Source organism: Juglans microcarpa x Juglans regia, chromosome 3S (genome assembly GCF_004785595.1).
Source record: "Juglans microcarpa x Juglans regia isolate MS1-56 chromosome 3S, Jm3101_v1.0, whole genome shotgun sequence".
In the NCBI taxonomy this organism is placed as follows: Eukaryota; Viridiplantae; Streptophyta; class Magnoliopsida; order Fagales; family Juglandaceae; genus Juglans; species Juglans microcarpa x Juglans regia.
In genome coordinates this window covers 16,225,375-16,238,469 of record NC_054599.1, presented here as the reverse complement: position 1 = coordinate 16,238,469, position 13,095 = coordinate 16,225,375, and the positions used below count along the sequence as shown (strand labels likewise).

Sequence of the window (13,095 nt, the reverse complement as noted above, 5' to 3'; positions counted from 1 at the left end):
GTATCTAGAGAAGAGGAAAAGTCTTGTGGGAAATTAAGATGGACGGCCAACCAACACACACACACGCCCTTGTCAAGTGGCAAGCATGCATATGCCTACTCTCCCAAGGATGATCAGGATTTAGTGAAAATACCCTTAAGCCCCAAAGGTTCATTGAACCTAGAGATAGGGGAGGGACTCGAAGAGGCATTAGGGTATCGGTTTTTAGAGCCCAATACGCCACATGTCAAGAGACCTTTCAGTTCCCAAGGAAAACAAAGATATGAGATGATGGAAAGGGGATTTCGGCCAATGATGAAGGGCATGCCACTTGGCACCCATGCATGAAGTGAGAATGAAATCGAAGGGGCATATAAAAGGATAGAGGCCGACGGTTAGAAGGCCTTTTGGATACCATTTGTCCATGCTTTGCAATCTCTTCACCTCCCACATGCCCAAATCCACTTTCTCTCCAAACAAACACTATTTATCACTCTCTCTTCTTAGTCACAAGCAAGGAAGAATGTGACAACCCCATTCTCAAGGAACCAAGTGTTCAATCTTTCTTTGGGGGAACTTCTTGAGGGAAAACTAGGGTTTTCCCAAGAGGGGAAGTAGAAACTAGGTAAAGAGATTCTCACTTCGTTTCTAAGGAATCTCGGCGACCTTGCACAACATGCACCTCACCATGCACGCATGCACACACCTAAGACTTTGCCGAGGTCAAGGGAAAAAATGACCACCATTAACCAAGGATCTCTAGGCCGAATGCTTGGAGTATCACCATGAGCAAAAAGAAGCCCTAGCATGACCATACACGTTGGATTTAGATTACGTCTTCCTGTTTCTAATATATTGAACAAATACCTTTTACAGCTTGCTTGATCACATTTATTGCTTTGAATTTTTGTAAGTAGACTCTCAACTTACTTTGGATAATATTTGTATATGTTGTGTAAACTTTGCATTTTTATGTGCTATTATATGAACTAATTGATTGTTTATAATCTCTTGCTATGTGATGCCCTGAAATCGGATTTGCATGATGTTCTTGCTATGTTTACTTGTTCATAATGTTTCGGGTATACTTAGAGATATTAGTTCGAGTTGCTTGTTATGATATGTTTGTGTAAGCCTCAAATGATTCGGCTATGCATATGTATTTAGGTTTAAGATATTGCTCTTTTACTTTGGTATGTCTCAAATGCTATTGCCTATGTTTGTGAACTGAGTATTCGAATGTTATAATGTTTTCAAGTCGTAACATGAGATGTTCAATGCTGTATCACATGGTTACATGATTCTCAGCATTTACATGTTCACATGATGGATTAAAAGAAAAGTGTCACAAGTTTCATGTCACATGCATTTGGGTTGTGTATTGTTTTCAAATAAAATAGTCTGTACATGTTTTATTAGTACCGCAAATGCTAGGACGGGAGAATGTTCTGGTGGAACTCCTCTATCCACTCTAGAGTGCGTAAATTAGAGTTGTAGCCCCTAGGTCGACAAAGTATAGTCGGCAGATCTTGAATGAATTCTTGTGGAAATGATACCGGACTGGGGTAGCACCTAAAGTTAATGGATGCCACATATGTTATATAAGATGAAGGCAAAATGATGAACTGCCGCATAGTAAGAACTATGATGTAGTTACCACGGTCAAGTGGGCCGTTGGGTGATGCAGTAACTAGCGGGGAACCAACGGTGCATAGGGAAGCTATGAGATATCCAAATTACATGTTACAAGAAGTGAGCAAGGCAATGAGTTAAATATGTGTTATATGTAACTGTAAATGTGCTAATGAAAAATATGTTTTATTGAAAGGTCAAAGGATCAAAGTTACATGTTTTTGAAAAGTTAAATTACTTGAACTAAGTTTTGTGTCATGTACAAGTCCACGCATTCATCTCATGGTTTGCCTTTATATGTCTATATTATCTGTGGTATGTTGTTTGTTTACTTATTGAGATTTCTTGAAATCTCACCGTGATAGTTTATACTACCATTCCTAATCTGGAATGGTAGAAGTTGTGGTAGGTACTCAGGACCCTAAGCAAGATAAATGAGATTAATGACTTAATAGAAGAAGAGTTTATTATTGAAGCTCGCTACAAGTACGTTGTTGTTTGTTTAGAGCTCGTCGCTCAGCATCTTAAGGACATCCAAGATGTTCTCAATAGGAATGACTACGGGTCAGGATCGCCTGAGTCAAAGGAAGCTTCCAATCTGAAAGCTCATATGGATTTTGTGAATGGGCATCTTACTTAGATTTACATGAATTTCTGCTGCAATTTATTACATACTGTTAGAATTACAATAGGTGCATTGCATCTTAACTATCATATATGGGGGTATGTAGCCTTGAGTTACGTGTCCCAAAGCTTTAGTGACCATCCAATCCCAAGTAGGGGCTGGGCGCGTCACATAACCAATCAATTTCTCGTTCGATCCAATATAATATCCATTCGAAAATTTATTTTATTATGTTCGAACGGTTTAGTAAATTTTTGAACAAATATTTTATTCAGGACGAAATTTGTCATCCTTACATATACCATTCGAACTAAAAATTAACTGTTCGAATGATTAGCGACTTCCATCCCTAAACCTCATTTTTTGCGACGATTTTTATTTCGTCACAAATTTTTAAAAAATTGTTCCAAAATCTAATTTTTGTTGTAGTGAGCTATGATAATTGAATGGTACTCGCACATACATGATGTGGTCACATGATACACATTTATTTCTCAGTACATATATAGTACTACTACATAAATAACATGATCATGAAGTGGACGATTAAGTGGACAAGTACGTATTAACATGTTTTCCCTTCTTTGGGAGACAAAAATATTGTAAACTATAGACCATAATTGCGAAATAAAAAATATTATATTATAAACTAGATTTTGTAAAACCTATACATGATAAATGGCTAATCCAAGCATTACTCCTATATGTAATATCTTGCTAATTCTTTGATCAATCCAAGATATATACTGGCTACACCTCGATCGTTTTAATGGTATTGTAGTTTGATGACATGATTTAATAATTCCTTCTTTTATGAGGAATATTAGAAGATCGAGTCTTTATATTCCAACCAATTCTCATATATATATATATATATATATATAAATACTTTAGCCACAATGAGATTATACAAACTGAGGTGGCTTGATGTGATTTATTAAATTATAAAGTTACTTTTATTAAAATATAGATATAATAGATCACATGAAGTCATGTTAGTTTGTGAGATAACTTTTGTATAATCCCTTTGTAGCTAGCACTTCTAAAAAAAAAAGACACGAGGGTAACAACTAAACGATTATAATTTTCTGGCCCTAAAAGAAAAGTTATTTCCCCGCCCCCATGATTAATGAGTGAGTGTGATTATATACATAAATAACCATATCAGGAGATATCAACCAATTAAATTCTGGTTTTGCAATGGGAGATGTGCCTCGTTTGGATAGTGAAATTGATTCATCTCATCTCATCTCATCATTACAACTTTTTCAAATTTCCATACAAAATATAATAAACAATTCAACCTTTTCAATTCTCAAAACAATAATAATATTAAAAAAATAATATTATAATAATATTGTAACGCCCCGATCTCGAAGGTCCGGAGAGTTAACTCTTAATACTTAATATCAACTTCAATAACACAACTATAAAATTCAGAAAATTTCAGAAAATATTAATTCATTTACTCAACCCAAAAATCTATGTTCTTTCATAGGGACAACAAAGAAATTCATAAATTAAAACTCTCCAAAGGCTCAAAAATATCCTTAATTCATCAAATCAAAATGATCGAAAATAAATCAATTTACTAACTACAACTCTCAAATAAACACTTGTACCCTCAGACATTTATTCCACTACAATCATCACAGCTTGCTAAAACTTCCTACCCTTGTTCTCTATCTGAACCATCAAAATTATCTGAAAAATATATGGAGATAAGAGGTGAGTTATCAACAACTCAGTAAGCAGAGGACATGTACTAGTGTGTAAACATGAGCATTTACAGAGTTCAGAATGTAGAACAAAATATTTTCTTTCAGATTGCAGAGTCAGAATATTGTTTTCAAAATGCAGCGTCAGAACATGTTATTGAAAATATCAGAACGAAAGTTCGAAAATATTCATAATCAAAATCCCTTTGGTATAGCATAAACTGAAACATCACATCTTATCTTATCATATCAGAACAAATACCATGTTTAATCCTCGTGGCAGAGTTGTGCAAATCTCGGTAGCTAACCAAGCAAAAACAGAATGTAAATTTTTCCCTTATTTATTCTTGGAGCCCCGAGTGTACACATAGGAAAGACCATGCAGAAAATCACTTTGTTTCCAAAGTGGGTGCACCAAAAACAGAAAATTTGGTACCAACCCGAACAGAGGCCACAGTTTTACACCTATGGTAAGGTCAGAACGGAACAAAAACAGAAACAGAATATTATGCCAGAGGTTTTCAGAAACCATATCAGATCATATCAGAGTACAGAAAATCATCAGAACAGAACAAAATCATATCACAAAACATAATTTATGCACAAAATTTCATATTGCTCTCTTTTTCAAAGTTCAGAAATAGAATGTCAAAAATAAGCTCATGTCTACACCAGTCATGACAGAAAATAATTTCTTCTTAAACAAAATTTCATGAGTAATGCAGAACAAATAACCGAGGTATTTCAAATTTATTTTCATAACCAAATATGTATATTTTTCAAAAATCAACCTCAGCTCATTATATTTTAATGCAAAGTCTAGTATAGGAACCCCGCTTACCTGGACTTCTTAGCCTTTTCAGAATTTCCCTAAAAAATGCCAAACAATTAACAATCATCACCTATAAGATAATCAGGTAATTCCCGTAAATTTCCAATCCACCACGTATTTCGATATTTAAACCTAAAATACTAAAAGAACCTATTTTAAATCCATAAAACCTAACATTCTCATAATTCCTAAAATATCATCATTTTCTAAAACCCTTAATATCCACTGAATTCCTCTCACTATTATACTCTGAAGTCATTTCTAAATTGCATAATAATATTATACTAAATGCAACTATGCCACAAAAATACATCTCTAGTTTAAAAATTCTCTTAACATAATTACAACAAAACTGATTAAAAGTTAGGAAAGTAAAAATTTCATTTAATAAAAATAGACTAATTAGTTTCTTTTTTTTTTTTAAAGGGTTTAAAAATAAAATCTTGAACTCACTATGAACTTCTAAAAATATATTATCACTAATAATATATCTCAAATCTTTCTCTATTTTCGTTATAAAATCTTGTATTTAAAACAAAACCTACTAATATATATAGACCAAAACATGATAAACCTATAATTAGTCTGATGATAAGGGTATTTTAGGGATTAAACAAAACACATAAGGACCCTTTTAGAATGACAGAGGTTCATATACATAACAGTACAAATTCGTATGTAGCCATACTCACCGAGCGATGGAGGGCACGAAGGCGGCAAGCTGGGAGGTTGTTGATGGTGGTGGGGGCAACGGCAGAAAACTGGTTAGAGAGAGATACCAACTATTGAGAGAGAGAGAGAGAGAGAGAGAGAGAGAGGAACCTCACGTAGAAAAAGAGAGAGAGACGGAAAGAGACGGAGAGGAGAGTGAGTGAGTTCGAGGGTAGCTTACCGAGAGGAGAGCAACAGACTTAGATGGAGTGCAGTGCCCTGCAATGCTCTCTGTGCGGTGGCGATGTCGTGGAGGAGGTTGGCGGCATAGGGTGGCAAGTTGGTTGCACATGATGGGGCAAACTACCTCCTCTGTTTCGGGGGTCAAAAACAGAGTATGCTGTGGGTGTCTTTCCTTCAATAGCTGGGTGATGGTGGTTGGCTTTCCGTGGTGGTGAGGACGAGCTAGAGGGTGGTGCACTGTTTGCAAGGAGGAGTTGCTGTCTACGACTTCGTGTGGCAGGACAGTGGCGTCACGGAAAAAAACAATGCTGTGTTACGGGCTTGGCTAGTGGTTGGGGGTGTTGCACAGCTGCGCTGAGGGGGAGGGCTCACAGTGAGGAGAAGAAGTGGCTACAGAGGGGAAGAGGTTGGGCAGTGGGCAAGCGATGGTGGCCAGAAGTGGTGCAATGGTTGCCACGGTTGCTGAACTTCACGTAAGAGCGGGACGCTCTCACGGTAATGGCTTGTTGATGCGGCTAAGACTGTGAAAGTGGTGGTGGTGCATGGTGAGGCTTTGGGCCCTGGGTGATGGTCGTTTACGGCGGAGGGATGGGCGTCAGACTAGGAGAGGCTGAGTGATTCTTGTGGCTGGTTTTCCAAAGGTATGAGATAAAAGTGTATATTTATATGGGTGATACGAAAACCCTAGAGAATGAAAAGAGGTAGACGTGCATGCGGATGGGAAAAGAGTCGTGCGGAGAAGTTAACGTGTGAAAAAAAAATAAGTGATTGAAACAAAACAAAAACAAAAACCCTAAAGCTGAGAAGAATAGGGGCCTACGTGCATGGGAGTGCAATCGTGCGTGGCGGTGAAAAAAAAAATGAGCTTGACTAGGTCCGGGTGTTACAAATATTTTATTCAACTTTCAATTTTCATCTCAACTCATTTAATCTCAACTCACTATCCAAACGGCACCATCTTAGCTTTATATAGATATATAGCAATATATATAGAACCCAATATTATATGAAATTAAAATTCATGAAACTTATTAGGAAATAGGAATTAATGCATTTTAGGTTTCTCCCATGCATGCACATTTTCATCTATATACGTTGAACCACCTATATATTGTATATAAATGTGAGGAGGTAACGCCAAGAGTATGTACTTTTGTTAATAATTCAGACAAATTGCTTCTCAAGAAGAAAGCAAATGAGCAGCATAGTAAAGTACCAATCCTAGCCTCTGTCTTCTGCTGCAGCTAATGGCTCGAGGAGTAGTCTACGGCCATCAGACTCCATGCTCATTCTTGATTATACGTGAGCTTAAGTAGTCACCCTTTTCTTTAATAGTTATCTAGAAATTGCATCAAGTTACATATTCAACAAGTCTATGTTTAATTTTAGAGCTGTTATTCCTAAAATAATCATCAAGCAAATAACCTTATAAGTGTTATAAACTTTTGAATGATAATTTATTTTAACAAGGAATCATAATGCATGCATGGCATGCATGGCATGGTTTATTAATCACCCCTATAGAAGATCTTGCTTAAGATTTACCTTCTTTAAGTGATTAATCTAATCACCATTTTGAACAAAAAAAAAAAAAGTGTGGCAGTGGTGATCCAAAGATTTTCAAATCATTCTGGAAAAAGATGGATGGAAAATTTACGATTGAGATATAGTCAGGTGGTGAACAATTAGCAGTAATGATGATGAGAATGTTACAAGCAGGTTTTTCGAGCAGGAACTGGAGGAAGCGATCAGGAGGTTGCATGTTGTGGTTGGAAATGCAGCAACAAGAGAGTGATATATCGTGCTGGGAATTGGCTCAACGCAAGTCTTCCATGCATGCTGCACTCTATGCTCTCTCCACTCCCGGTGGGCCTGAGCCAGTCAGTGTGGTGTCTTCAATCAGCTTTATTATTATTTTGAACCTAAAGTATTGTTATATGACATGATTTGAATGATTCTAGACTGTCCCCTATTTGATTATGGTATTAAAATAGAAGAAAAATAACCGTGGAATATGCATCTCCTTATCTCATTTTGGGTACAAAATAAAAAAATATGTTAAATCATAGAGTCGGTTCAAACTTTCAGAGTTCTACTGATATCATAATATATTAAATAATCGCTCCTCTCAAAAAGCTTAGAATAATAAAAAGAGATAGATATAATGGTCATTTATATAAACCAATATAAAAAATTAGACGATTCCACGGTTGCATGTTTAGCGCCCTTGTTGAAGTTTACTGTTTGCAGTCATATCCAGAAGCAACAGATATTCTAAGCTCAAAACTGTACAAATGGGAAGGCCGGGATGCATGCACTTTTGACAAGGAGGGACGGTATATTGAAGTTGTGAATTCGCCGAACAACCCGGACGGCAGTTTTGAAGCGAGACTATGGAGGAAAGCTGATTCGGTGATTCATGACCTTGCTTACTATTGGCCACAATATACTGCCATTACCCATCAAGCTGATTACGATATTATGCTAATCTTTACTATTTCCAAATGCACCGGACATGCTGGCTCCCGTGCTGATCTTTACTATTTCCAAGTGCGCGGGACATGCAGGCTCCCGTACGTAGAATTATGAAGAACAAAGAAAAATGAAATTTGGCAATACGGAGACACTCCCATGAGAGTATTTGTCTTACAAGTTAGTAAAGAACAAACGAAATTGAGTGAGTGCAATTGTGCACCAATAACCTCTATTTATAGGTCATCATGCACTAGTTAGTAAAGAGCACAACTATTGATAACTCAGTGGTTGGCAAATGACACAACTTTTTAATTAAATCAAAAGGTTGTCTTTTGACACTTCCTTAGCCATCACCCCTCATGGAACCATCACCATGGAGAGGATGTCATTCCAAGGGGTACACCATTTAGTGATCACATCCCTTAGAATTACACCGTATTGGGTCAATATCTACATATTCATAGTACTTCATTTTCTTCTTCTTCTTCTGTTTTTCTTTTTTTTAGAGATGTGTATCTTCATTCTTGCATGAATTCTATAGTGCTGTCATTTGATAAATCAGGGTTTCAAATAAGCACTTCATGGCTCTTAAGTGTGAGAGATATAAGTGGGGTGTATTTTCGGACAACATTAAAGTTTAATAAATATTGACCCACTTCATATATTTATCTCTAATGTTATTTATATACTTGGAATTTCTCCTATATATGAATGTGTAAAACCCTCACTAAAATTGCTCTCTTTAATTACCCAAAAGCATGCATATAGTGATATCATCATGAGATCATTTCACCATCATCAGAAAAATCTAATCCTTTTAAGCCTCTGCAAGCAACTATGTATTTTATATCTGCAGCACGTGATGAGGTTCGATATCATAGCTTGTTCATTTTCAACTTTTTCCCATTTTCTCCGTTAAAATGATTCATGCATGCGAAAAATGATTCTACATCGAATTTTTACAAAAGAAAAATAAAAAAAAATAGTTTGATTTCATCTGGTTTGCGTTCGAAGCTGGGCTATTGTCAAGGATAAAGACATTGCTACAAAGATGTCAAAGTTCATAGAGATGATCAGCTCATTCGGTATATCAAAAGAATCACAGCTCCGTGCAGCCAAAATCATTGGATCGCTATTTGCGATGGTTACGGGGGATAGAACGTTGATCAGTACTTATCTAAATCAGATAATTTCTTCATTAATGGCCGTCATCTTATGACTGAAAGATGGGAATGTTACGGAAGTTTAGCTCCAAGGCATCCACTTTCTATTTTTATTGCTTTTTGAATAAGGGAATTGAGGCATTGACTTGCCTTATTTTTATGTAATCAATTAGCTATAATTTTGTTAAGTTTAGCGTCAATTACGTCTACGTCCAAACAAGTCATTGTAATTCCTTCCTTATAAGTTTACTGCTTATAAGTTTGGGAAGATTATTATGAATGATATGAAGAAAATATTCTAGCAACTTGTTGCCGAGGTGGGATCCCTCACAAAACAACCCAACTTTTCTTTTCAATTTATTCACAATAGGTAAAGCGCGCCAAGTTAATCCTGCGTCTTTTCCTGTTGATCCACCAGTTACTCGATCGATTGCTCGTGCTCGTAACATTTTGGTATCAGAGCCAGGTCATGGCAGACTCTCGAGTTGAGCGCTTGGAACAACAAATGGCTAATCTTGGGAGCCTTATGGAATGCTTAATGAAAAATATTCGAGGAGACAAGTGCGAATGTGGATTCTTTGGCCAACAAGAGTTCGGGTGATGGAGAAGGATCGGGGTCAAGGAATAGGAACGCACGGAACTATGAGTTGGGTCAAGGAATAGGAACGCACGGAACTATGGTGGTGGGAACAACTCAGCAGTTCCCAAACTGGCCAAGTTGGACTTTCCGAGGTACAATGGCCTGGATGATCCAACCAGTTAGATCTACCGGGTGGAGCAATTTTTCGACTACCAACAAATGGAAGAGATTGAAAAATTACTGTTAGCCGCTTATCACTAGGAGGGAGAGGTGCAGATGTGGTACCAATTATTTAAAGATATCGGAGAAATCACATCCTGGGAGGCGCTAAAAAGAGGACTCCATATTCGCTACAGAACCACCATGTTTGAGGATCATTTCGGCACTTTGAGCAAGCTACGTCAAATGGGAACAGTTCGAGAATATCAGTTACAATTTGAGCAGCTTTTAAGTCGAGTTGGAGGCTTGGCTTCCACGCACCAACTGGGGTGCTTCATCAGCTAACTCAAGGAGCCCATATGCACAGATGTGCAAGCTGCAAGGCCAGCGTCCATCACAGATGCTATAGGTCTGTCCTGATTATTTGAAGCAAAACACGCTAAGAAACTATTAATAGTAGAGGCCAAACGATTTGAGTCCATGGAACTAATGGAACCCCTATTGCCTTCGACAAGTTTATCAAGAACAAAAGCACCACCTATTTGGCACCTCAGTCTTGGCGAGTTACAAGAAAGGAGGAAAAAGGGACTCTACTTTGATTGCGATGAGAACTTTGTGTTTGGCCATCATTGCAAAAAATTATTTTTGATCGAAGGAATTTTTTCTGAAGAAGAAGTAATGAAGGACGAAGAAGAAGAAGTAGATTACGAGTGACCAAAGCTCAACTTCCGGAATTTTTCCTTGAGGACAAGGAAAATCTTGAAGAGGGAATGAATGTTACAGAAGTTTAGCTCCAAGGCATCCACTTTCTATTTTTACTGCTTTTTGAATAAGGGAATTGAGGCGTTAACTTGTCTTATTTTTATGTAATCAATTAGCTATGATTTTGTTAAGTTTAGCCTCAATTACATTTACGTCTGAATAAGTCATTGTAATTTCTTTATTGTAAGTTTATTACTTATAATTAAGTTTGGGAAGATTATTATGAATGATATGAAGAAAATATTCTAGTAACTTATTGCCGTGGTGGGGTCCCTCACAAAACAACCCAACTTTTCTCTTCAATTTATTCACAATAGGTAAAGCACGTCGGATTGATCCTGCATCTTTTCCCGTTGATCCAGTAGTTACTTGATCGATTGCTCGTGCTCGTAACAGGGAGAAACTAAGAAATTTTGTTGATTTTTTCAGTTTGCCAAAGTATCCGCAAGCCCGTTGCCTCTTCACTGGAGAGGTCATTGAATCAGTGCCTGGTAGTAGTACTGCTGTAATTCCATAATATTTTACCAATTGCAAGAAAACTCCTTTTTTTTTTTTTTTTTTTTTTTTTTAAATTCTGAAGAACTTTGAAAATCAGATGGTACATATTCTGATTATTTGTTTGTTTCCTCTTGGTGCCAACAACTTTTGCATGGTTGAAGTGCACAGAGGGTATGGAGGACGGTGAGAGTTTTTTAAGAGGATTTAGCATGTTAGGATTAACCTGCTGGGCATGGGCAGGGAGCTTGACGATTTCTTAGAGCACTAATGGTGGATTTAATAAAGTTATATTTTGACCAAAATTTAATTAGATTGTATAAAAACTCATTGTAGTGGACTCAACAAAACTACAGTAATTTTAACTTTGATCATTTTCACTGGCCAAATCTGTTGAGTCTAAGTTGCTTGCCAAATATTATTTTGGCATACAAAATTCCCCTCTTCCGCGAGCTATTTGTTTCGTGCAATCTCACAACTCTAGAAAATTCTTCTACGTCTTAAAAGTACGAAGTGCCCAATTCCCAAACTCAACCACAGAAGGCATCCACCTTCAATCATCATTTCAATGACATTGCATCATCTTGCTGGAGTGCTTCAAGTTTTAGTTTTGAAATATATAATTAGTTTATGCCAATTTTTTTTTTTTAAATCTAATATCAACTTTAGAAAATTCATGTGTACTTTTTTAATAATGAATAAATATTCAAATTACAATTAGAATTAAAATAAATAAAAATGTTAAAATCAATATTTTAATAGAATATTGATAGATTTAGAGAGTCTGTTATTTAGCGTTGTTGAAAAATAGCTGGCTAAATTTATAAAAGTGAATTCTTTAACCAAATTTTGGCTAAACTTTATTGAGTCCACTATTAATCGCTCTTAGATACAATTATAGGTTGTACAAGCGTCGTACACTCCTTTTAAAAAAGAGTATGAACTATTATTAAAAAATTAATTTTTTCATGTAGATCTCATATTCACTTAAAAAGTGTACGACGCTTGCACATTCTATGACTACAAATATAACTTCTCTATTTATAACATGCTGGCCACTCCTTCGCGTATTAATGGGCAAAATCAGAGCACCTATTTCTTATAAAGAACTCGAATTACAATGTTATCCTAAATTATATAAAGTTTCAACGTGTCTATATTAATCTTTTTCCTTATTTGAGACTGCTCAGGCTATAATATCAATTAATGATCTAATAGTCTAATCCCTAATCCCTAATCCGCTATGCCAGTGAAAACGAAGAGGAGGCAGGGAGCCATCTGTTACATGATCACATTCTTGGTTAATTTTTCGGACGAGGATTTCCCGGGATCTGGGAGATCTCGACTTCCCCGTTTTATCACCATACCCATTTAAGCCTTACCTTTTTACTCCACCAGTGTGAAGGGCGCATGCAAGGCACGTGCTTGATTACCCCAATTCAAAGAATTACTTTAATTGTATGCTTTAATAAGCATCAGAACTAACTAATAACTAATTCTTCAACACTCTCAATACAATGAAACATTTAACAACATAAGCTCAATCTTAATGGAAACATAGAAACAAAGAACCTCTTCTTCCTTTTTTCAAATGTTTCCATACCCAATCTGTAGACGAAGAAGTAAAATGAAAACTCAATCTGTAGACACCTCCAAGTTTGAAGCAAACAACAACCCACAAAAGGTTAATGCATGAACAATATAATTGAAATTGGGTGTTATTGTAAGGAGAATACTGTGTTCTCCCAATTATTTTCCTCAGAGATCATGAGGATGCCACT

The 13,095-nt window shown here is 36.4% G+C and overlaps 1 pseudogene; it reads left to right on the top strand.

Moving 5' to 3' along the window:
* The first annotated feature begins 6,105 nt into the window (after nucleotides 1–6,105).
* Nucleotides 6,106–11,336, top strand: LOC121258723 (annotated as a pseudogene).
* The last annotated feature ends 1,759 nt before the right edge of the window (nucleotides 11,337–13,095 follow it).